Below are 6,000 nucleotides of genomic sequence, written 5' to 3' on the forward strand. Positions count from 1 at the left end.
TGGGGGGTTAATTAGGTTACCAGGGACATGACTGGGGGGTTAATTAGGTTACCAGGGACATGACTGGGGGGGTTAACTAGGCTACCAGGGACATGTCTGGGGGGTTAACTAGGCTACCAGGGACATCACAGGGGGGGTCAACTAAGCTACCAGGGACATCACTGGGGGGGGGGGGGTTAACTAGGCCTACCAGAGGCATCACTGGGGGGATAACTACACTACAAGGGGCATGACTTGGGGATTAACTAGACTACAAGGGGCATCACTGGGGGTAAACTACAATAGCAGGGGCACTAGGGGAACACTACTTTGCCTTGTCCTGGGTGCTGCAAACTCACGCTACTAACTGCCGCGCACAGTAAGCGGCCCTCGAACAATTTTATTAATGCCAGACTGGCCCTCAACATGGAAAAGGTTTCCCACCCCTGCTTTGGATAGTAAGCACACTTACTATGAGACTATTATGTCATGGTGAAAACAAGGGCATTACCACTGTGCCCATTTATCAGTGATGATAAGAGCATGGATTTATGTAAGACCTAAATGTGATCAGGCAATATTTTATGTTCAACCCGAGAAATAGGGCTATGGTTTCCATCGCTTTAAGAACACATTTTTGGGGGCGTTCACATGTACAGGATCCACAGCAGATTTGATGGCGCAGATTTGATGCTGTGTTCAGTTATTTAGTCAAATCTGCTGCGGATTCTGTATGTCTGAAGCTAGCCGTAGTGGATGTGTGGAAATACAGGTTAAATATATCAGCTTTCTGCTCAGCTTTCTGTAATTATGGCAAAGGGGTTGTCCGGGAAAAATTTATACTTAGCCAGGGCTGTGGGGGACATGTCTGTAATGTACACTAGAGATGAGCGAATCTAGAGCATGCTCGAGTCCATCCGAACCCGATCATTCGGCATTTGATTAGCGGTGGCTGCAGAAGTTGGATAAAGCTCTAAGGTTGTCTGGAAAACATGGATACAGCCAATGACTTCAGACAACCTTAGAGCTTTATCCACCGTCAGCAGCCACCGCTAATCAAATGCCGAATGATCGGGTTCGATTGGACTCAAGCATGCTCTAGATTCGCTCATCTCTAATATTTACCTGAGTTTTCATAAAATCCTATGGCATCCCATTCCCATAGGAAATGGCTGGTCAGGAGAGATGAGCGAACCTCGAGCATGCTGGAGCTGCCAAATCAAGAAGTACTCCTTCACAGATAATTTTCACATACCACTGATGATATTCTTTATAGGACAAGGATATACTTTTTAAGTGTTTCCTATGTGAATCAGAGCTGAGTTGTCACATGACTGAACACTTGCCCACTTACTGACTGTATACAGAAAGGTCATCAACATATGGCCGACACAGAAAAAATTGTAATCTGTGAGCTCATACAATGCACAAACACCACCGCAACTGTGAATACATGGATAGACATACAAATCTTATGTGGCTGGTTGTCGATATTAAGGCTAGCATGATTTTCAACAATAGAGCACAGAAATAGTATTTGCTGTTGTGGCTGTGTCATGGTTAAGGGACACCCACCATTTCATTCTCTAAGTTTTGCAGATTCAGCCATTAATTCCCCAGCTCCGGGACATATAACTGCATCCATATTTACAATTTTCCCACTTTCCTCCCCATCTTTATATCCTAGAAATGCCAATGAAGAACAGCTTTGTTTCCAACACAATAAGCCATTATCTTCTTTGGCTTCAGCATTGTATTTATGTAGAGTCTATGTAAATTCTATGAAAAACAGAATTTGCTGTAACATAAAATCTAAGTCAGATTTTAAATGATCGTCTGCATAGTTATAAACACCATTAATAGAGAATCAGCGTTTTTAGGTTAAATATAGGACACACTGGGAACTTGCACTCTTCATAGTATAGATCAGTTCTCCTCCTGTAATTACAATGGCAGCCATGTCAGAAAGGGGAGCTTTGTTTTGAAGGACACTACATCCATCAGTTGGTGGATTCATAAAAAACTGCATTGAAAATTTCCTAATAGGCAGTGAAGTTCAGCTGTGTATTTTGTGAGAATATTGAGGCTGAATGTTTGCTGTGTGACCCTAAGTAGCATGTAATTTTTTTTTTTTTTTATAGCTTCCTTTGGTTTTGATGATATGGGTAAAGTAAAGACTTGTACAGCCAGGCAACTTGCCCTTCTCAGTTCAAACAAGCAACACCTATCCACAAAAAAAAAAAAAAAAAAAAAAAAGCCAAGCTACCGAAATGACAATACACTATAAGCTATGTTCACACAATGTATTAGACCGGCCGTTCCGTGACCGGATGATCTTTAGGGCCGCAGAGTTCTGATGCGGGCGCACCCGTGCACACCCGCATTAGAACTCCCCACTGTACACTGTGGAGCGTGCGGCCGGAGCCGCTCGCTCCATAGTGTCCACTGACAGGGTTTTCTGCGTTTTTCACTGAATAGCGGCCGCAGAAAGCTGACATGTCAGTTTTCTACGGCGCTGCGAGAGATCCTGGCCGGAGCATATACTATATGTATGCGCTCCAGCCGCGATTCCATAGAAGGCAAGGCAATGTATATTTTCATACAAATCAATCGTCAACAACGGCCGTACTTTTACGAAAATATATGTTGTGTGAAGATAGCCTAAGGCCGCCTTATCATTTTGAAAAAAGTTCAGAAGTCCAATTTTTCCACAACGTGCATTTAGGAATATGGTGGTTATTGGGCAGCAGTTTTATTTCTTGCCAACTGCCCAAATATACTGCTCTGCTTAAGGGTAGCTTCACACACACACCGGATCCTGATCCACAGGTGATTTGATCTAAACAACTGAACACAGCATCAAATCTGCACCATCAAATCTGCTGCAAATCTTCTACAGATCCGGTGTGTGAAGGCACCCTAAAGGGGTATTCCACTCAAACATAACTTCTGATATGTTGCTGCCCATGGGGAGACTAAAAATTCCTTCCATACTTGTTATTAGCTATTCAGTCTCCTTCCCCAAGTTCTCAGCTGCTGCAGACACAAAAATTTGTGTGTAATCCTCTCTGTCTCAGCTCTCCCCTCCCTTCTAAGGGATGTAAACAAGTCCCTGGTAGACTTTATCTGCAACATTATAGCTCCTTGTAATGCTGGGAGTGTTAATCTGAGGTCAAGTTGCTAATGAACTCACTGTGATTATCCCTCCCAGCATTACAAAGAAGCTACAATGTTGCACATACAGTCTGCCAGGGACTTGTTTACATCAGCTGTCTCAGAAGGGAGAGAGGAGGAAGGGGAGACAGAGAGAAAGGATCACACACAGGCTTTTATGTCTTCAATAGGGGGGGGGGGGGGCGACGACTGAATAGGTAATAACAAGTATGGAAGGAATTGTTAGTCTCACCATGGACAGCAACATATAAAAAGTTATGTTGGAGTGAAATACTCCTAAATTTGTCTTCTCGCTCAACATTACTATACCATGTAAATAAAGTATGCTGCGTTAGGGTATATGCACACTGAGTAAATGTGGTGGATAACTCCGCACGGATTCTGCCGCTCGTCCCACTTGGCACTCAGCCCGTCACATAGACTCCATTCTATGGTCAGGCGGATTCCGCTGTCCACCCAAAGAATTGACGTCAACTCTTTGGGCAGATGACGAAATCCACCCAAGCATAGAATGGAGTCTATGTGACAGGCGGAACTTCGAGTGGGAGCGCTCGGGGAGTTATCCGCCACATTTACTCAATGTGCATATACCCTAACACAATCCTTGGCTAAAAAGGATGTAACTTTTAAATGCAGAAGATACTTCTAAACCACCGCCCCTCAAACTTTTTTTTTCTGGAGCCTCACCCAACAGAGAAATGATTCCTGGGCATCACCAGACAGGCCAAGAGGATTCTGGGGGATCACCATCTGTGGTGGTAGTCCATGTAAAAATAAAAACTATTTCTCAGTATCCCTTTCATCTATATTAAAATAAGTACAAAAAAGATTGAATAATGTTCCTAAATCAGAGATTGTTGCAGCCAGGGAAAATACAGCTTATATCAGTTTATAAAGCACTGTTCTAATCAATAATGCTAACAACGACTACAGCCTTCATAGTGCCCTTTACTTTTATCTTATGATCATAAACGACTGTAAAAGTGACAGTGACCAAGTAGTACTCACATGACTTATGGCACTAGGATAAGTAAACATAACGTAGGTTTAGGAAGAACATGCCTCACTTGTGATAAAAGAGCTGTTAAAGGGGTTATCTAGGAATAGAAAAACAGTGCAGCTTCCTTTCAAAAACAGTGCCACATCTATCTATATTACAACTCAACTCAATTCACTTCAGTGGAACTGAGCTACAAAACCCACCCAAAATACGGAAAAGGAGTGGCGCTGGAGGAATGTTTGCATTCACTCACAAGCTGCCCTCCCCCTTTATTTCAATGTAAGTAAGAGTAGGATGACACTAGAATTACCCCTTGCAGAGCTAGATGACTAAATGAGAGAGAGATACGGGTCTGCATTTCACCCTCCGCCTCAATTGCGTTTTCCTTTTCTGTTTGGACAACAGAGAAACAGAAATAAACCTAAATGGAAAGCTCTCATTTACATATGGATGCAAGTCTAATATTTTCATTTTTCCCTCCCCCAGTTCTCTCTGCCCTGCAGTGCTTAGCCTCCGGCACTGAGCCTTGGACACCAATCATCCAGGGGAAGGGAGGAGGTGAATATAAGATCAGCAGTCTTTATGACACTTGAGCTTGGAAAGAAAACATAGCCTCATAACTTTGCAGCAGCTATCAGTTAAAGAGTATGTACCACCAGGTACATCCTCTTCAATCTGACACAGGGATAGAACGGCGCCGTCACTGGCAAGCCGGCGCCGTTCTATCCACGGGTCCCGGGCCGGAGCTCAAGCCCTGGAGGCGGGGCGGGCCGGCCCGCCCCCCAGTGGGAGGGAATTCCCTCCCCTGTATGACGCGGCTCCATTGATTCTAACGGAGCCGCTTCATACAGGGGCGGACCGCCCGCGGGGCCGCTCCACTGGGGGCAGACTGGCCCGCCTACAAGGCTTGAGCACCGGCCTGGGACCCGTGGATAGAACGGCACCGTACACGGGAACCGGGCCGCGAATCGAAAAAACGCACCACGGCACCGGCTTTCCCTGTGACGGCGCTGTTCTATCCCTGTGTCAGATTAAAGAGGATGTACCTGGTGGTACATCTTCTTTAAGCTTCATATGTGCTATCCATGTGCAGGTCTGCAGCTCTAAGCATCATATAGAGAGAAAATCCAAACTCACTTGCAAAAAGAAAACAGGCCAGGCACTGCTTTCTCACTATTCACTGCGGGGCAGCAGGCTGAGACTTCACTGCATCCAGGAATATAGCAGACCTATTAAATTTTGCACTAAGCATCTGAAAATCAAAGAAAGAAATAAGGACCCCAGGCCTCAACAAACTTGCTGTTCTTCAAGCTTTATTGAAGCAGCGGAACTACTAATGGAGGGAGTAGAGATGAGCAGATTTACAGTAATAACGCAAATCCCTTCAATATCTCTGCAATCCGCTCATCAGCCTGCTGCCTTTATACTCATTGCTGCTGCTCCTCCTTGGGTGCTGGGAAAAGCTGGATCCAGTCCTGGTACCTACATGGATATCTAGTGACACAATAAAATTAACAAAACATGTGCACAGAATAACCCCTAGACGACCTAGAACGTATTTTCCGGCATATAAGTCGACTTGGCGTATAAAGCGACCTTTGAAATTTAAGAAGATTTTCAGGAGTTTGGCTTATACACTGGAAAATGTTAACCCCTGCCTGGCCACAGCCCAGCTACGGGCAAGCAAGGGTTAACTGCCGCTAATTTTTTTTTAAAAAAAACAAACAGTTAACTCACCTGGGGCCTGTTCCCGGCAGCCACACGCCTCCTGGCCCGTTCCCGATGCAGGCAGTTTGACGTTCACTGCCTGCACCGGGGATCCCCGAAGCTCTCCCGAGCGGCCAAGC

The sequence above is a fragment of the Dendropsophus ebraccatus genome, chromosome 1 (genome assembly GCF_027789765.1).
Source record: "Dendropsophus ebraccatus isolate aDenEbr1 chromosome 1, aDenEbr1.pat, whole genome shotgun sequence".
Classification (NCBI taxonomy): domain Eukaryota; kingdom Metazoa; phylum Chordata; class Amphibia; order Anura; family Hylidae; genus Dendropsophus; species Dendropsophus ebraccatus.